A 21,945-nucleotide genomic window follows, 5' to 3' on the forward strand; every position below is an offset into this window, starting at 1 on the left:
AGATATAAGTGAAAAATGGAAATAAAGAAATGAGTAACAGATTAATGTAGTGTTTCTACCTCTCCAGGTTTAAGCATGCCATATTTGAACTGAGTGAACTCAGATTTTACTGCAGTTCCTCCAGGTCATAGAGCCTATCGATAGAGGGAAAAATATAAAAATTTAATTCCATTTTGAGGCGAATTAATTAACTAATAATATATAAAAGCAACTGTTTTCATTTCACTACACAACCTCTTCACTGACATTCTCTGACCGCTCGTGCCGGAGTATAAAGAGAACATACCTCCAATGTAATATTCACTCCACATTTTGTAATACTTTATCATTAATTGCACGTGAAATACAACTTGTATTTCAGGCTCTGTGACTTTATAAATTAAACAATCGCAGTACACCGCCAACGCTTTCGTAATGTAATTTATTTATTGCGGCTAATGATCGCCTGATGGTCTTGGTGGAGGCGTTTCTGACACCTCTCTCTCTCTCTCTCTCTCGTTGAAGTCGGCTGTGATTTGTGCTACTGTCTTTCTCCGGTTGGCTGAAACAATGCGAGACAAACGTCGAGGGCCACGTTCATCCACCACCTTTCTCCGCCCACAGAGCTGTCCACGATGAGATGTTATTCCGGAAATGGCATATCCCGATACACTCTTGATACTGTCGAACGGAGATAGTGCAATTTCTGTACCACCTCCAGGATAGAGTAACCCATGCGTCGGGTTACTCTATCCTGGAGGTTACTCTATCATCCATATTTCAAAGTCAGTTAACTCACGACGTTTATCCATACTGACATCGAATTACCGTCTATGTTAACGCGGTGATGCAATGTATCTATATACCTGCCAAGTGGATGATTCGTCCACTAGCGAGGGGGGGGGGGAGGGTGACAGCGTTGCGTTGACCAGGAACCAGGTATCTCATGAATTCTGTCCTTTCAGTGTACTTCTACTGACCATCCTCACCATGTCAAATGGAAAAGGGTTGAGTTCGAATTTCAACATTAACGGGAAGAAATTTTCTGGCTTTTTTCACAACGGTTAGTCAATCATAGCGAAGAGTTGCGTGGTTTCTTTCTCCCGAAACTTGGGTTTTTCATAGAGAAAACCGACTAAATAAAATACACAATTTCAGACTCGATATACTGGCACCTCACACCCTTAGTTTCTTTGGCGCCAGCTCAACTACCTCGCATGTAGTTGAGGCTGACAATTTGAATAAATTCAAAGGTCAACCTGTTTGAGGAGGGAAGCATATAATTTGCGTTTTCTTATCTACTTGATTGTTTTTTTTTTTTTTTTGCCAGTGCAGCAGAAGCCCGTGGTTTCCTTGCACTATACGGCGAATACTATTACTATCCTTTCTATCCAATTATCGTCCCATTGCACTTACCTTTATGGATCGAAATTGACTCCATTCGTGTCGATTCACTGGTGATATCCTGGCTTGTTTGGACAAATTAGAGGGAAAATTTTGTTGAAACTCAGGAAGTTGCTCTTGATATTTATGGGGGTTTTGATTTTGTTTAGCATAAACAAGCTCTCATCGAGTGACGACTGTATTTTTCAATTGGATAGCCAGTTTTCTTTCTAAACACTCACCGCAGGTGTACACAGCTCTCTTAGCTTTTAAATTCTGCACTAATTTTTGTGTTCGCGATGGTTCAGTTCTTTCCAATACTTTTCCTTTTTTGTATATTAATAACCTTCGTCCACTGACGGAAAATCATGTCCACAGGGCTGCTGAAGACAGTACGCGCTATTCCACTTTAAGGTTTGAGAAACAATGCCCTGCACGAACAACTTTCCATGCTGTTTGTGCAGGAGGATCTCGAATATTCATCAGCTCGTATTCTTTAATGCCGATCTCCAGGTAATTCTCCAATGGATCAAAGAAATGTCAGTTTAACTTCAATCTTGCAGAAACTCAGTCGTCTCTTATTTTTTTCACAAAAAACAGGTCTACTGCTGCTATGCCCATGTTTTCGTTTCTTTTTCTCTGCATAATAATTTCGTTTGAAATTTATTATGCGGTGTATATATGTTTATGCTCAAAAGATAACTGAATGATATAATGTAAAATACACGCATATTACGATCGACATAAATTCAAAAAATAATATTTAAAAAAACGAAATGCCTGTTGATTTACAGGGTACTCCTTCCTTCATTTAGTTTATAGGAATAGGTCTCAGCAAAAACACTCATGTGATAATGCAATTATTTATTCGCAATAAATATTACTTTGACCACTGTTTGCATAAATATGCATTTTAAGTATTACGGGTGATTTGGATATCTTTGGTGCATAACATATAGGCCTTAACAGCTTTCCTAGCATTCGCTCAGTATCAGATGCATTTCAGATACTGGTCGAATGCTAGGAAGCTAGGTCGAATTGATTTTATTATACAGTCTTTGAGTTAAGGAAGACCTTAATAATAAATTAAATTAAGCTACGCTATTATGTTGTGTCAGTTAAGGAAGACCTTAACTCAAAGACTGTATAATAAAATCAATTCGACCTAGCTTCCTAGCATTTTATTATGCATTGATTTTATTACGCAATCTTGGAATTAAGGACTTGGAGTTAAGTACTCCTTAACTCAAAAACTGCATAATAAAATCAATAAATTATGTATACGCTAATTATATACTCAAAAGGCCAGTTATTATTGACAGAAGAATGCAATGAATGGTATTGAATGATGATGATGCTGCTAAGAGACAGCATCATTCAATACATTCACACATCAAGGTTCTGACTGTTATCTTCCAGTTATGGCTAGGCTTAGAGATTAGTATTTTACGAGATTACTTCTCTTTGCTCATATAAGACTTATGTGAGAAAAGAGAGAGAGAGAAGTATTATTATATTAGACGTATATTATTATTATATTAAGAATTATATAAAACTCTTAATAAACACTCTTAAAGCGACTTCAGGGCAAATACTTTTGGCTCATTCTGTGATTCCAGTTGTGCACTACTTTTAGTTTAGCTTTAAAAATAATTTTTGATTAATTTCGTTTTCTTCGGAAATACCATTATTTCTTTGTGTCATTCAAGTTCTGTTTTCTTAATTCCTGGGAGTATTCGGTACAAAAGAGACAGGCTAAACTGTCTCTTCAAACAAATCGATTTCTCCCATCAATTTCTATTAGACTTTTGTATGGAGAGTAACAAAAGATACTCATTTCACAATTGGTAGAGAACGTTGACTTAAGAGAATTGCAAAAGTCAATATTTGTCTTATATCAAACACTGATAGAAGTTTGGAGAAGGCGTATGGTATATCAACTTTGCACCTTTTTCTATAGAAATGCTCGCTGTTTATTTGCTTCACCTACCCTAATAGAATTTTGTATTGTCTTTCGTTTAAGCACTTTCCTTTCTAAAAAAATGACGAGTACAGAATAAGTTATAAATAAAGTGGAACGAATTAAATTTATTTTTCCCTCCAGAACTTTATTTTCTTGAAATAAAAAGAAACCTGCCATTTGGATCAGGTGTAGATCAGTCCATGAATAGATATAAGAAATTTTCTTAAAAAAAGTAAAAACTAGGACTGGTTTTATTTCTAACCCACTACAAATCGAAAATATCCAGATTAATGTGAATTAAGTAAACCAAAGAATTAAAATATTCCAAAAATTCTAAAATCAACAATTCGTTGATTTTACAATTTTATGCAGAGACCTTTTATTGCTACATTTTATCTCAATTTTAAGATATCTAGCCAAAATTTATATAATACTTACAGGAACTATTTTACGAATTTTCTAACAATAAAATTTGCTCAATCAGCTGTTTTCTTTTATCATTGAGAAAGTTCTTCCCTGTTACTTGTTTCATAGTAAAAACATCAACAGCTCTGAAACAGAAATGCTTGCGCAAATATAAGTGCTTCCCTCGGCTTAACGTCGAGTGTATACACATAAGAAAAGCTGCTTTCAAATGGTAGTTATCAAAAGCGTCCACTAGAATTTGCTGCCAAGTCTTACAGGAATAAGAAAACCTTGCGCCCAAAAGTCATACTACTGCATTAAAAACCGATGCCTATTAATATAAACGTTCGGTAGTGGATGCTGATCATTCTAATCTTCCTTGAAATCTTCGAATGAACATTTCAATGAATTCTCTAGCCTAAAAGGAACAAACAAAATGTGTTGTAAAGTGCTCTCCCCCACTCCGAAATACACCTCTTCGAAACTAGATTAAATAAGCCTCGTCGGCCATTCAAGTCTTAGGCAGGCTAGTGAAATACTAAATTAAAACTTTTTCTTCTTACTCTTCCTTCACTTCCCATCCCCTTCTTAGTTTTGTCTTAACGATAAAAGAAGCGGATCTGCTATCAGAAGAGTTACGGGGGGGGGACAGGCAACAAAGAGAAATAAATTCTTCACATGTGCAAAATTTGTCCCTCGTGAAGTTCATTCATGTTGTGATATGTTTGTATCCATACCATTTGTAGTGAATGACTCTAACAGGTTATGCTGCCAGAGAACTATTCTGCCACTGGCTGTTGCAAAAGTGCATTGTTAATCTTTTTTTCCTTTATTTTATTCACAGACAAAGCTGGTTTCAGCAAAAGCGGAATTATTATCTTCCACAGCGGGGAGAGGCCAATCTTCATGATACTGTGCAAAGGAGACATTAACACAAATTCACAATCAATTCTTGGCAAGAACAGATGTATCGTCCTGCAATGTGTTAAATGAAATAAACACCCCTTCAATTGCAGCCAATCCTTTTTAGTATCGGAAAGTAGGTTATTTACTCAATCTTCAACCGACTATATCCTTTCAAGATATAGTTGGTTGAAGATTGAGATCTATATCTAGGGAGGACGGGCTACTTTACGATCAATGTGTACTTGAAATGTTTTGTTCCTTTTGCACCAGGAAATTCAACGCTAAGTTTATGGCCACCTTTTTCAGAATCACCTTATATATATTTATATATATTTTTTTAAGATATGAATTAATTTTTTTTTAACTCTGAGACACCAAAATCAGACCAGTGAGATTCTTAATTCGACAGAGATCATGCTAGTGACAAGATGAGCGATAGCTAGCCCAATATCGATATCTGCCTAAATGGTAATCTTTTCAAAAGGTGTATATTTCATTTCATTTCATTACGAATAACAGAAACAATTCTGCTACAGAAACTGGAATAATAAACAGCAAAGTTGTTTAAAATATAATTTCTAAATACTGCTACATTTTTTAAAGGAGAAACTTTGCGGTTGTTGCTTCTCTTTTTCAGTATTAAACAAATTAACAAATAATTTCTGTCAAATTTATTTTAACTACACACAGAGAAGGAAAACTGTTTCATTGTTGATACTTTTATCCTTATCCTATTAATTTTTATCCTAAAAATTACAAGATGTTTCTTATCGAAAGGCTATCAAGTCTTCTATTCACGTAACGTAAAACCCATCCTCAGCTATTCATAATTAAAGAAGTACTACCTAACCTTCTTTCCCTGTTTTGGAAGAAATTTTCTCCGGTAACATCAAAAATTCGATTAACTTTACCTGTCTTGCGATCGTTACTTCTCTCTCTTTCTCTTTGTATCCAATAGACGTATTTATTTAAGAATCCATCACGTTTCTCACACACCTACTTGACTGCTCACCCCTTTTCCCCTATAGAACTAATTGGCCCGTAACTATGACCCTAGCTTTAGGCCTGGGGTCCCAAAGGCTATGTTAAGTGAACTGTAACTAATCCTACACTGCCGCTGTTATTGATTGCTGCCAACTCAGTCCAGGTTCGGAGCATTGATCTGTTGAGCACAAATAAATCATTCCATTAATGACAAAATTCCGAGCTTGCTAGGCCCGTAAAGCGAGCTAACAATCCTTGTCTGCAGTTAATGGCAATTCTCTCCCCACCAAATCCAAAAGGGTCTTACATATACTTGGGTCCTCAAGATGCGGAAGTGAAAGTGACATCACCAGATGACGTACGCTAATATTTACCTTTCACGACATTCGGCCGGCAACTCATGGTACTGTATTCCTCTTCCCGTTTTCATATGGATTCAGAAGCTGAGTAAACAAAGATCTTGTTTGACATAGACTGTTAATAAACACCTAAGTCTGCACGCTGTGCTATGTGACAAGCTGTATCTCCTTACTGGATGCTTATGCAAATTGTTAAATTTTCAGTTTAAATCACTTTCTCCCATCTTCTTACTTGAGCTCTCGTATATTTTTTAAAACAGCAATTAGCTGCTCGGGACAAGCGAGATCATCGATAATTTTATCAAGTAAAAGACCTCTTCTCTCTGACCCGGGTCAGAGAGAGAAGGGGTCGAGGATAACCTACCCCAACTTGTTCCAGCCTAGGGGATGACGTTCTTCGTGGATCTTATTCTGCGATAATTGTTACTTTTCGGACCTGCATCATCTTCGTGTCGAATGTGACTTTTGTTGGCTTTTTATTGCCAATTATACAAGTTTTAATGTATTTTTATTTATCGACTGAATTCCCTTTGAATTTTTATATCGGGTTCTTTGTTTTATGATGCAATAAAAGTAAATTCACACAGACACACAAAATCAGTGATCGTACAAAACTTCTCTCTTCACAATCATATGTTCTGATCCACTAAGGATACCATTCTTATAATGACAGTCCTGTGTCGTGCCCTCAACGACAGATTCAATGATCTTATTCACCACAGAAAAACTCACAGGTCGATAGTTGCAGTTCAACTCTTTCACTTCCCCAATCGAAGGGACCTTTACGAAATATAATAAAGCTCCCATGATACTAAAAACGGTTGCATCAACCATTTGAGTACAAGCTGATGCATCAGTTTTTAGTATAAGCTAATGCAGTAGTTTTCAATATAACAGGATGTATACCGTCAATCCAAGGAGCACTACCTAAAGTTAGCCTCCTTATTTTTAATGACATACTTTTCTTTGAGATCGTTATATCACTTATTTTAGCATTAGCATTAGTAGAGGCATATGATGCCAGAAAGAGCTTATATAGCATCAGCAAAAAAAAAAAAAACCTTCCCGTTGAACCAAAAGTCTTCTAGTTCATCCTTGAATTTATTTAAGCTGTCAACTTCCACAACAACAGGTGGAAGTTTGATCCCGCAATTAAACACCCGCTGACCAAAGGCAAATTTCCGCACATCTATTCTACAACTGTCTTTTCTCAATTTGAATTTATGGCCCCTCAAGTGGGGAGAATCTAAGTAAGACGAAGAGCCCATCAGCATTGAGCTTGTTGAAACCATTCAAGGCCTTATACACCTAAATCATATCACCTCGCAGGTGCCTAAACTCCAGACGCTGGAATTTGAAGAATTTAAGCCTATCTTGGTAATGCTTTGTTTCACTCACCAATCTCGTTGCCCTTCTCTGTACTCGTTCTAGTAGCTCAAGATCTTTCCTAAAATGAAGCTTCCAGACCTGTATGCAGTATTCAAAGTGTGGCCTAACCACTGCCTTACACAAGGGGATAATCACCTCCTTATCCCTGCTAGCAAAATTCCTATATATCAGTGACAAGAGCCCATGAGCTACTCTTGTATCCTGTCTGCACTGCTCAGAAAACTTCATATCTGACTGCACAATTATCCCCAAGTCTTTTTCATTCTCCATTACCCTGAGTGTAGCACCACACAGTTGGTACATTTCTCTTGGTACATTACTGCTACCCATATGCAGTACTTTGCATTTGTCAATGTTAAACTTCAGTTGTCACCTCTCAGCCCATCTGCTCAACTTTTTTAGATCTTGTTGCAGAAGCGTATTGTCATCATCAACCCTACCAACCTTCGTATCGTCTGGAAACTTGGATATTAAGTCTGATATACCTTCATTAATATCACTGATAAATACAGAAAACAACAATGGGCACAACACTGACCCATGGAGAACTCCACTAATAACATTAGTCTGCGAAGAGCAGTATTCACTGATTACCACTCTCCATCTTCTCCCACTCAACCATCATTTTATCCATTGTAGCAATTTGCCCTTAATACCATACTGCTCCAACTTGTACAGTAGTCTTCCTTGTGCAACAGTATCAAAAGTTTTCCTAAAATCCAAGTATATGATATCAAAATTATTTTTTTTGCATCCAATTCCTTTGTGATCACATCATAGTATCCAATCAAATTGGTCAGACAAGATTTCCCTTAACAAACCCATGCTTTGTCCATACTATAACTGCAATCTTGTCTAGATGATCCTGTAGTGCTTCTTTAACCAGTGACTCCATTATTTTTCCCAGAACAGAAGTTAAACTAATAGGTCTATAATTACTTGTGTCATCTTTCGATCCACCTTTATGAATTGGGGATACATTTGCACATCTCCAGTCTGTGAGGACCTCCCCTGAGTCCAAGGATGCCCTCATAATTATGACTAAGGGCCTGTCTACTTCCTCTGCTGCGCCCATTAATATAACTGGATAGATCTCATCTGCCCCAGCTGCCTTTCTTATATTTATCTTTAGCAATTCTCTTCCACTTTTCTCTCAGTTATTACAAAATCATTTAACTCCCTGTTATAGTGTGACAATCGTCTGTCCTCCACTTCCCTACAGAATTCGTCACGTGTGAATGTAGATGCAAAATACTCATTCAGTTTGTCAGCTACCTGAGCAGAATCCTCAACAATCGAACTATCCATATCAAGTGGACCAATCTGATTCTTACATAAGTAAAGGAATCTTTACTGTTTTTCTTTGCATCCTTTGCCAACGAGTTCTCGTAATCCGCCTTTGCTTGCCTAACGTCCTTTGTGACTTGATTATAGACTATCTTATAACTACCATAGGCACCTTTGTCTTCTGATAATTTATATGCATCCCATGCATTTTTCTTCTCTGCCACGACTGTCATTAGTTCATCTGACATCCATTTAGGCCTAAAAATTAGGCCATTTAGACCTTGAAAGTATTTCTTAGTTGGTACGAAAATCCTAGTAGCTTTCAAAATTAATTCCTTGAATGTTTCCCATCTAGAATTTGCTGTTGGTAACATCATCAGTTGGTCCCACGTTTAAATCTATGAATTTTAAAAACCTCTTTGACCACTTTGACACTCTGACTGCAGTCGCCTTTACGAAAGCAAAAACAATTTCCTTTAACCCTGATGGTAGTTACATCTGTTAGTAAATTCCACATCAGTACACTATCATTGCCACCTAGTGGTTCCTTTATCTGCAGATTGTTACTCGTAATGCAAGAATAATCACTTCTGATAATCAGATCAAGAGTACTACTCCCTCTGGTTTCCTCTAGAACATCCTGCTGTAGAAAACAATTATCCAATAAATCCACAAAAGTCTTGCTAGTGCCACAAGTTGGAGTCTATATCTGGAAAGTTAAAATCCCCTGTTATAAGACAATCGGAATTACTGGCCCACTCTATTTCTCTGTACAGTTGTTCGTTGTATTCATCAGAGTCATTAGGCTTATAACACACTCCTACTCTCAACTTGGTTTTCCCAGTGCTTATGTCACACCAAACTAACACAACACTGCACTGTTTCACAGCAATATAACTGCTTATCACTGGTACTCCGTAGTTTTCGAACGGTTTCAACTGTTAATATGCACGTATCTATTGAACTGATCTGCCACTTTTGCTGAGCTTTCTATGAATCTTCAACTTCAATCTGTGTGCTGTTCTGTTCTTTTTTGTATATTCCTGTATGAGTAAAGCCTCTCGGGTCCATATCCTGCTTTCCGATTCTCAGCTCTTGTTAGTGATTTTTCACACTAAGCTTTCGCCCGTCTTAACCCCATCAGTGGTTTCGTTACATATATATGAATATCAATAAAGGTCCAATTATTTCAGTGCCAGATTATCAAGAAGAATGTTTAAGATGAAAATGGACAAGAAGCGCCCGAGAGGAAGACCCAGGAATAGATGGAGAGATCAGATTAGAAAAGATATGGAAACAAAGGGAATTGAGTGGGAGAGAATGATAAGAGACAAGATCTGAGAAGACAAAAAAAGATGGAAGGCTTTGACTCACCTGACTTTACGTTGGAATAGGGATGAAGATGAATGAATATTTCAGCGCATCACGCTGTGCAGTTGGTACCTCTGCGAATTGTTTGCAAGAATAGGAACTTGGCTAACGTTCTGACATTGGCCTGTCAAAGTGAAAACGTGAAGTTACTCTGTGATGTCCAGTTATGCGGCGTTAAAATAGTTCCTCTCAGTACGTGAAGCACTTGCTTATGTCGTGCGAACTTACAACTGTTCCAACATAGATTAAAGTGCTTTTATTGAGATTATAATGCACATGTTAATCATCTATAATTATTTAAAGGCATTAGTGACTACATACATTAGCATTTCACTGTTCATATTCAAGTATTCTTCAGTATATTTCTATTCCAACATGCCAGAGAGGGTAATTTTTAAACTGCTGTTGTTTTTCCTTTTCGATACAATTTCATATTATACTAATGTAGACATGTGTTGTGTCTTACGCAAGGCGACCCCTAAACGTTAGTTTATCTCCGCCATGGTTCTCTGTGATGATGTACAAGACTATATAATAGCCAGAAATGAGTGTAGTGTTATGTTTACGTAGCGTGTGTGTGTGTGTGTGTGTGTCTTGTTGTGTTGTTTAGCTGTTTCTGGCCGCTTTTCTACCAGGAAGCAGCGATCACCAGGAAGGCTACTTCCCAGTACCCGTCCAAGCCACGAAGAGGCCGGCCCAACTATACACGTACTACCTAAATGTAATATTTCAAGCACCCATAGGAATAAGCGCAAGTCTTATGGGCGCAGCAGTCTCCTTTAATCACGTACGGTGGTGAATACCACAAAGAATCCCGCATCCACTGCAGAAAGGTAATAGCAATGGTTGCCAGCAGTTCCCGTACCCAGGAAGCCCAAAAATGGGTACAAGCAGTTTAAAATCCTGTCTCCAATAAACTGGAGACCAGCGAATCCTGACCCCTAAGGAGCTAGCAAAAAAAAAAAAAAAAAAAATTATGGACAAAATTTTATTACGCTACTAAAAATAAAAATAAATAAATAAAATAAAGAAAAAAATAAAGGAAAAAAATAAATAAAATAAAGAAAAAAATAAAGGAAAAAAATAAATAAAATAAAGAAAAAAAAAAAAATAAAATGAAGAAAAAAAATAAATAAAATGAAGAAAAAAAAATAAAGGGAAAAAAAATAAAATAACGAAAAAAATAGTAAATAAATAAACTGTTGTAAATAAAAAATAATAAATTAATTAGATAAAATGTTAAAATAATTATTATTAAAAAAAAGTAGCTTTGTTGAGTATAGAAGTGAGCTCGGCAATCCACGTCGTCTATTGAAAACCTGTGTGGCAAATTCCTGTAGAGCTGAGAATGCATTTTGATTTTCAATAACAATTAAAGATTAATTTCCAGGCGAGAAATTATGCACTGTACTAGATAATGTTTGTCTTAAATCTTGGTAACCTGGGCAGAAGAATAAGACATGACTCCAGTCTTCAGAGGCACCGCAGAAACAGGTATCTGTCGTAGATAAATTGAATTGAAGAAGACGAGCTTCAAAGAACCGTGACCAGTTAGAATATATGATGTAACAAGGCTTGGGTAGAACCACAACTGATTACTTTTTGAGGTAGTGAATTTAAAATCAGGTATAAAACATCTGGTCACTGCTCCTTTGGTCGAAGAATTCCATCTCACTTGCCATATTTTATGAAGCTCAGTCGAACATTGCGCTTTTTCATTCTTTGGATCGGCAGTGGGATCATAGGTCAATTCGGAAAAAGTTAAGAGGATATGCTTTACGAATATAGTAAACAAAGCCTTTGTACGTAAGATCCAGATCCAGAGGTAACAAGCCTGAATATTATACTAATACGATTTACATGCATAAGTAGAAGAAAATTATGGCCATCCCACTAGGAGGAAAGGAAAAAGCGACTACCCAAACAACGAAAACGCGCCGGTTGTACAAGTAGCGTCAAAGTCCAAGAAGTTGACAATATCTAGACAATACCAAAACGTAGAAATCTCAGAGAAAGCATTAGAAATTACAATAGCATTTGTTCTACACAGGGCGGCAATTGGAAAACGAGACTGATGTTAGAAAAAAATAACGATCACATGTATGAGTAAATTAACCTTGTTTTGTTCAAAGTAACTTCCTCCCGCATTCACACACTGCATGCAACGATTGCAAAACGACTGGAACGATGGTGGAAGGCCGTGACTGGTTCAATGTTCTTGTCACAACACTTTGAATTATGTCGATGTTATCAAAATAACAACCTTTCAATGGTGTGTATTAGCAGATATGAGGGACATATGATGAAGGGCATCCATAGGGAAATAGGGATAATAACGCTTCCCACCACCAAAAAACTTACAAAAAATAAAGTTTGTTTACACTCCAGAACAGCAACATAAGGCCAGAGGAGTACACATAAAGAAAAGCTAATGAAAAATTCCGCCGTAGAGTTAATTTACACAGTAATTTTTCCTGTCATTATAACGAGTTATACACTAGTATGCTTATAAACATACAAACTGACGTCTAGCGATAATTATTGTCTAGTAACCTCTCTCTCTCTCTCTCTCTCTCATCTTCCATTTCGTCATTATTCATTCGCTGAGAAATTTGTGGCTTCCAGAATAAATTTAATGGCATATACAACCCAAGACAGCCACCCTCACTCTTGAAATTGAAGTCCCTTTTATGATATTGTTCACTCGCGTCATATTCTTCATACTACTTAGATCTCTGGTGAAAGATCTAAGCAGTATCGATTTAGCCTATTGTAAGTTCGCCAACATGCGGAATAAATAACAACCATCCAAATGGTTTCATTCTCAAATGAAAATTAGGCATTAGCATATTTTTATTTGAAAATTCGGGTGTTAGGAAAGTCCTACGGCTTTCCTAACACCCGAATTAGCGGTCACCATACCATTACAATGATTTCGGAACTGACTGACCCTGGCTAGATTTGTGAATTCAAGATATAAAGATGCTGAGAACGGTTTCAAATTGTAATGGAGTCACTATCATACTTAAAAATGATGACATGGATATGTTATGTTTTTATGTAGTACGTATATCATAAAATTATAATCATAATTAAAATTCATAAATTGCACAATTAATATATAATTTATAACCGCAGAAATTATAATATTTAATTTATTAAAATAACCTTTATTAAATAACCTATTAACGCTTTATTAAAATAACCCCATAGTGCTAAAATAAATTGAAAAGAAAGATGAAGGGAAAACGTCAATGACGATTCTCGAGCCGTATAATCTGTAAGTTTATGTACTCTCAGCCTAATCTATTCTCCATTCGTCTTATATTATCATTCTAAAAATAAGGACTATCAGAATAACGGAAGAACAATTGGGGACGGATAAAGAGTCTTTCTCAAATTTTGACCATCAATCTTGAAATGAAAAGATCGGTAGGGAGATGGTACCAGAAACGGAAACGGATTCTTCAGATAGAACATCCTCTCTACTCTCCGTCTGATTTTAATGTCCGATCGAGGACAGGACATTAAAAGCAATATAAGTAAACGAGCTCCAGAAATGCTTCCAATTGTCACAGAAGAGAACAGCTTCATGTAGAATTGCTGAATCACATAAAAATTTTCACGAATAAAATTATTTATGAAACTTTTTATTAAACATCTCATATTCAACATTTGCTTATGTTTTCAAAGATAATTATGGAAAAAAAATTGATGTATCACTGAAAAGTAATTCACTAAATTCTGAAAATTTTATATCCAACCATTGTCCTTAGAATACATTCTAATTCATAAATAGAATATGTTATTTTTATTCGCTATTTATTCCGAATATGGAACGACTTTTATAGATTGAGAATATTCCTTTAGGGGAAAAAAAAGATAATCCTTGTGAGAGACCAAAAAAAATCAGTTAATGAATAAAGGAAAAACACTTAAAAGGGAATAATGTCTGCACAAAGGCCCTCCCCAGCTTATTACAGTTAAATTGTAAACTGAAAGTTTACTTATAAATTGCTACGGAAAAAAACGTTCTTTGCTGTATAATTTAACTAACACTAACTCACTAAAATATTATGAGAGAGAGAGAGAGAGAGAGAGAGAGAGAGAGAGAGAGAGAGAGAGAGAGAGATTTCCTATATGCCATAAGTAAAAAACTGTTCTTAATCTGCATGTCCGTCTTTCTAAGAACAGATTGTTGATGGAATTCTGGTGCTGGGAGGTGTTCCTATTATCCTCTCTCTCTCTCTCTATTAACCCTTCCCAATAGCTAATGAGTGTTTAACGGCATTAATTACGGCCATGTCGAAAACCCCACTCTTCAACTGTCACACACACGTGCCTATTTAGGCCGACGTTAACGACATAATCCTCCCTTTCCAACAGTCCTTAATGGATGTAATGGATATTAAAGAGTTTTTTTACCATCCGGTTAATTTACGGTTAATGAAGATTAATAGAGAACATTATAAAATAATACTAGTATGTAAGGAATTTTGCACGTCTCTTTTGATTTCCTACATTATCTTAAGAGATCTAATGTGCATACCCTAGTAAACTACAAGGGATAACAAAGGAAAGCGAGCTCTTCATCTTACGAACAAGCATAATAAGATTACAGTGTCTCGTGACGGCTTAGTGAACTTGTAGGAAGGGAGAAGATTTAAATGAATGAGCCACGGAAGTAGTTGCATCGAAGTTATGAAATACGAATAAATAGCACACTGTTGACTTGCGGTGGATTAAACAAGTCTTTTGTTTTCTAAGACAAAAGGGGTCGTGTGTCTTTTTCAAGATACAGATCTATATCCACTTTCAAACACCAGCATAACTTACATCATTCACGCTGCTACATGAATATTTATAGATATAAAATTATTTAGGCAATTAAATAAAATGCTAATTACTATAATTAATTGGAATAACTGATGAGGTTAAAGACAGAGAATAAAAGCTTTATGTCAAGCTTTTGAATTACTGAATATCGCGAACCGAAGTCATCGTATTTTTCTCCTGAAAGAATGACATGCCAAGTTTAAAACATCGTTAAGTCAATCTAGAAAAAACCTGACCAACCAGTGTAGCATGGGGGCAATGTTGCCAGCCTTGTACGTCGACTTTCCAGAAGCAGACAAACATAAAATATTGACATTGTATATATAATATATACATAAAACAAAAACAAAAATAAAGAGAAACGGAAAAACAAAAAAACACTGATTGATTTGTAACCATCCGTCTACTGAAATGCCGTACAATGCCAATCTGGTAACACGCTGTGCCAGTACTTCTGAGCTCTCCTACTGCTATTCAGTGCTTCTCTGAATTAATAAATTTGATGTTACTCTGAAGCTTAAACTGTATGGAAGCTGTATATATCATTAAAGGTTACAGTATTAAAGCTTTTTTAGATATTTCAGCAGTTTTAAGGATTATGGACATAATGAGATCCTGTTTGAAGATATGAAACTAGTGTGTGATTTTTGGAAGCAGATATTCAATGTGCTGATGACAGATGAACATGTTTTTCGAGTCGTTGATAATAACTAGATCCTTAAGACAAAACACATTTGGAATTAAGAGAGTTTATTAGCGCAGTGATGAGACTATTTTCGGCAGATAATGGGATATGTGATAATTTAGTGCGATTGATATGAGGAAGTTATGAAGTTATCAAGATGTTAAAAGTTATGCGGTTACAAGCACAGTTATAAAATTCAGTGCACAAAATTCATTCAATACGCATAATCATTTAATACACATAAGGAATTAGAAAATGCGAATTGGAATATCATCGATTTGGCTGAAACAAGAAGAAGAAATGAATCACTTATAAGTTTATCAAGTGGAAATCTGCTGTACACTAATGGAAACAGTGAAAGGAGCGAAGGTGGGGTTGGCTTTCTGGTCCGTAAAGATAAAAAAAAAACAACATTTTGGAATTCAAAAGTACATCACCAAGAGTGTCAAGACTACTGCTGAGGATTTCTAAGAGGTACAAGCTAAAGGTTATGATGATTTATGCACCAACATCAAGCCATAACGATGAAGAAATGTACACCGAAATTGAGTCTTCTAGATGAGCAGAAAACCCACTACACTATCATTATGGGGGGAATTCAATGCTAAGGTTGGAAGAAACAAAACAGTGCAGAAAGGGGAACTATAGGAAATATTGGAATTGGTGAAAGAAATGAAAGAGGTGAAAGACTTATGGAATCTGCAGAATCTCGAGGATTGTCAGTAATGAACACTTTTTTTCAAGAAAACGATGAACGGAAAGTGGACATGGAAGAGCCCAAATGGATTAACAACTAATGACATTGACTTCATTCTCACTAACAGAAGATATATCGTGAATGATTTTACTCCCCTGAACTAGGTAAATGTTGGAAGTGATCACAGATGGTAAGATGCACACTTGATATAGATGTAAGAAAAGAAAGGAAAAAACTGACTCGAGTAAATAATACGAAGATCTTTGAGATAACAGAAGAAGAGAAAAAGCAGTATGCCCTGAAACTTAAGAACAGGTTTGAGCTTCTGCAAACTGTTCAGGACCAAGATATCGACGAGGAATATTACAGCTTTCTGAAAGCAATAAAGCCCAAGAAACCTGTAGTTAAAAAGAAATCCAAAGAAGAAAAAATTAGTCAAGAAACACTTGTCATGATGAACCGAAGACGACAATTGAAGAGCAAGGTAAACACTGACAAGGATAAAATTGAGTATACTGAGTTATGCAAAGCCATTAGAAAGAGACTCAGAGAGGACATAACAAGGTTTAACACAAGAAAAGTAGAACAAGCGTTAAGGGAAAACAAAGTATTTAAATCAGCAGCCATGAGCAGTAATACAGAAAGACAAATGAAACTGAAAAATAGCGATGGTATACTTATAAATAGCAGAGAAGGCATAATTCAAATAGCAGAAGACTACTATAGAGAATTATACAAGGAGCGAGGGAATGATGCCAGCAGTGGGGAAGATGGATTGCAAAGTAGCAACACATACGACATACCCGATATCCTTCCTGATGAGGTAGAACCTGCGTTGAAGAAAATGAAGAATCACAAAGCCCCAGGGGAAGATGAAATTACTGTAGAGTTGTTAAAATTGGGAGGAAGAGACATGGCACAAAAACTGGCAAGACGCTTCACAAAATGCATTAGAAAAGGTGTGACGCCTAAAGAGTGGAATAATGCAATCATAGTTTAACACAAGAAAAGTAGAACAAGCGTTAAGAAAGGAGATAAATCAGAAGAAAGGAGATAAAAAAAGAAAGGAGATAAATCAGAAATTGGAAATTATAGACCAATTAGCTTGTTATCCTACATCAACAAGTTGTTCACAAGGGTCATTACTAACAGATTAGAAAGAATACTTGATATGAATCAACCAAAAGAGCAAACTGGCTTTAGGATAGGATTCTCAACTATGGATCACCTTCACGTAATATCACAGCTAATGGAAAAAGCAAATGAATATAAAACACTATTATGCCTGGCATTTGTGGATTATGAAAAGGCATTTGACTCCATACAGCATAAGGCAATGTTTTGGGCACTGGAAAGACAAGGCATATATACACCATATATTATGATTTTGAGGAAAATATATGAGAATACTACCTCCTTTATTAGACTAGACAAAGAGAGTAGCAAATTTAAAATTGAGAAAGGAGTTCGACAAGGAGACACAATATCTCCGAAGTTGTTTACTGCTGCCCTTGAAGAAGCTTTCAGAAGATTAGACTGGTCGCAGAAAGGAATCAATGTGAATGGAGAGTAGCTAAACCATTCACGATTTGCAGATGACATTGTGGTCATAAGCCACGATCCCAAAGAATTAGAGGAAAATCTTAATCCGTTATGCACAGTTAGTAAGGATTTTGGACTAAAGATGAATATGTCTAAAACAAAAGTAATGATGAACAAGTATGCCACAGAAAGGGATATAATTATTGAAGGAGCAGTAACTGAAAAGGTGGAGTCATACTTATCTGGGACAAGTCATTAGCTGTAATAATGATAAATGGCTGGAAGTCAAGAGAAGAATACATTTTGGATGGATAGCATTCAGGAAATATAGTCACATACTGAAGAGCAATATCCCAGTTTGTCTGAAACGTAAAATAATGAATCAATGTATACTCCCCACCATGACTTATGGAAGTGAAACTTGGGCACTCACACCAAAAGAATGGAAGAGAAGCTAAGAACTACACAGCGAAGAATGGAACGAATTATATTGGGAATCAGACTGTTAGATAAGAAGAGAAACACATGGATTAGGCAGCAAACTCAATTAAAGGACATTCTTATCAAAACTAAAGAACTAAAATGGTCCTGGGCAGGACACAAAGCTCGAAGACATGATGACAGATGGACTAAGAAAATAACAGAATGGTACCCAAGAGGAGCTAGAAGAAAACCTGGAAGACAACGACGGAGATGGACAGATGAAATTCATGAGTTTGTGGGTAGTAAATGGATGGCCATTGCACAAAACAGAAGGAACTGGAAAGTTGCTGGAGAGCTCTCCATCCTGCAGTTAATTGGAAATGGCTGATGATGATGATGAGGGTTCTTTAAAATAACAGCATGTTTAAATATAAGTGGTACAGTTGCTATTTCCTTTTATAGTGGTTGGAGTATAACTTATGAACAGTAATTTGTCCACATATTTCCTAATGGGCAGTGTTTTAACGAAGTGAGTTATTTTAATACAGAAGCGAGAGTTATGAGGCAGGTTTATTTTTAAAGCCCGTAAGTTCAATATTTGAATATTGTAATTATGTGCTATTTGATGGATGGTTGAGGCTGACAGCTTGGGGAAATGGAAAGGTCAGCTGGATAAGTGCCTACGTGAGCAGGAGTCACATAGATAGTTTATTTTATTATTTATTTATTTATTTATTTATTAGTATTAGCCATATAGTGCAAGCCTAGACCTTTGCTGCTGGTGTAACAAAGGTCTGGGCTTGCACTAATATTAATAATATGGCAAACACTAATACAAATATAAGTATAACACCATTAGAGTAAATCTTGTTTAATGAATACTGTTTGTAGCGAAAATTTAACTATATTGAAAATATTTCCAGATCCGGGCCGACCTCATTTATCAGTAATGCCTTTTAAATCTCGTTTGAACGAAATAGTTCTAACGAAAAATTCAATACAAGATTATATGGATCCTGATATTTGTAAACATAGTTATTGGATGATTCGATTGAAGAAAAACAAATGAGAGTTAAACGATGCGCAAAAGAATTTAGTTCAACACCCTCAGGTTTTTCACGTTTTTGAATGATTATGTTCAATTTGTGTAATGGCGAGCTGGCATTCTTCCAGCATCCTCCTTCAAAAAATTAAAAAAATGAATGATATGAAATGATGGTTTGTGAGGTGTAACGAATTCGCGTATCTTCTTACTAATTATTTATTTTTGAAGGGAGAAGGAAAATTAGATATTTATATAAAATAAAGCGGAGCTTGCTACTTCTGTACATTTGCAAAGTGAAGCAGAATTTATTCGAACAAATAATGAAATAATTTTGAAATAAAAATAATGAAATAAATAATTTTCAGTGATATTCATTATAACGAAATTCGTTATAATGAAAGTTCGTTATAACAGGAATATAATGTGTGATGCTATTGTAAGATGTCGATCTTACAAATAAAATTTAAATATTTGTTTTGCTAAAATAAATCCAGCAAGGGCAATAGAAAACGAGTATTAAGTTAAAGATAGTAAATATCAAGATTGGATATTCAGTTTTAATGTAAATAAGGTTCAAGTTTGAAGAAACACTAGATTTGGGAATGGGAAAGTTATAGATGAATATGTTAAATAGCGGCTAAATGCAAACAAGTAATTTCGAGTAATATAGAGAGCAAACAGGGACAGCACTAGAGAAGGGGATGCCATTTGAGAACAGGCGTGAAAGGGTTGTGAGGGCAAATACAATAGGACCGTGAAACGGGATTACGAAGCGTCTCTTTTCATCTAAGCCACCGTTAGAAACTAAACAAGAAATTAGTGGACGTCCAGTGTTTGCGTCAAAAAAAAACGGCGCCAGGGTGACTGAATTTTGTATAAGTTGGCCATATATAGCAGAGAAAGTGTGAACACGAAAATGAGTGTTTTGGAGATTACTGGCAAACATGAAAGGGCCATACTGCTGTGGGAAAAAATAAGAAATTTCTAGAGAAGGGATGGTTTGTGCATTAGGGAGACAGCTGGGGTGAGTTGTTTTAGCAAATAGGAAGGAATGCAAAAAATAAACAGTATGGGGATTGGTTGGAGTCCTTGGGGGAGGTGTTCCAAACTTGACAGAAAAAGTAAAGTTCGGGGGGAGTAATTTGAGAAAGTGTCGATTCTGTATCTGACTTCTCTGTGGTCTAAAGAAAATGTCGTGAGTTGCGGGTGAAAATAGAAGTAAATTTTTTTGGTGGTCGGAGTTCACATCTTATGGTAGCAAGACGAAGAAGGAAGAGAGAAAAAAAAACGTGAGTGAAAGAAATCCTGGTCCAGCATCGGAGGGCAATGCTAGGAAGTAGAATGGTTAAGTTTAAGGTTAAGATAAACGTGCAAGGAAGAAAGTCTGGTCCGGCATCGGAAGGCAGTGATAATGGCCAGTTGTGCAGATAAGTGAGCCAAGAAGAGAAAGAAAGTCTGGACCAGAAGCCAGTGTGCCCAAGAAATGGAAGAAAGCCTGGTCCGGCAACAGAAGGTAGAGTGCCCAAGAAATGGAAGAAAGCCTGTCTGCCACGAAGGAAGCCTGAAGGCAAGGAAATTGGAAGTAGCAGCCATTCCGGAACGTAAGTATGTTCCTGTTTTTTTCTCGAATCCTGAATGAGAGTCTTGTCGATCAATTCGGCCCTGGAAAGACTGTACAAGGCTCAAGGGATGGAATTTTTTTCAGCCTGGTCTGTACTTGTTAACAGGAGAGACTGCTTCTACAGGGATGGGATACACTTAAATAGAAAGGGTGCAAGAATATTTGCTGATGCTATCGAGGCAGTGTTAGGTGGGTCGGAAAACTGCTAGCTTGGGGGGATACAAGGACTAATAGTTTAACAGTAACCGTAGGCAGAGGAGAAGGTGATTCTTGCACAACTTCTATTAGAATAAGTAGCGACTGGAGCGAGGGGTGTTGGGGGTTTCAGGGACAGATGGCAGTCATCCTGAAATAGGTGGATATATGGGATGTGTTAGGGTAACTAGGAATAGGAGCATGTATACTTGCATGTATACCAATGCTAGAAGTATAGTAAATAAATTTGATGAATTTGAAGTGTTGGTCAAGACATAAAAGGCGGATATTGTTGGGATAGCAGAGACGTGGTGTCACACAGATATAAGGAAGGCAGAACTGGAATTTGGGGAGTACAATGTGTACAGAAAGGATAGAAAGGATAGAAAGGGAGGAGGTGTTATGCTGTTAATTAAGAAAAACATAAAATCAAAAGAAGTGCACCCAGTTGATATAGATGAACAGTGCACTGTTGAGTCAGTGCACAATTATATAGAGAAATAGAGTGGGCCAGTAAATCAGAATGTCTTATAATGGGGGATTTTAACTTCCCAGATATTGACTGGAACTTGTGGGTTGGTCACTCACACACTAGTCAGACTTTTGTGGATTTATTGGATGATTGTTTTCTGCAGCAGCATGTTCGAGAGGCACCAGAGAGAGTAATACTCTTGATCTGGTTATCAGCAGTGATCATTCGTGTATTAAGAATTTGCATATAAAGGAACCACTAGGTGGCAGTGATCACAGTGTACTGATGTGGGATTTACTTAAAGATATAATTACCATCAGGGGTAAAGGAAAGGGTTTTTGCTTCCGTAAAGGTGAGTACAGTGGTCTCAGAAAGTTTTTAAATTCTGTGCAGTGGGATCAAC

The sequence above is a fragment of the Mastigoproctus giganteus genome, chromosome 7 (assembly GCF_048544385.1).
Source record: "Mastigoproctus giganteus isolate SK-2022 chromosome 7, ASM4854438v1, whole genome shotgun sequence".
Classification (NCBI taxonomy): domain Eukaryota; kingdom Metazoa; phylum Arthropoda; class Arachnida; order Uropygi; family Thelyphonidae; genus Mastigoproctus; species Mastigoproctus giganteus.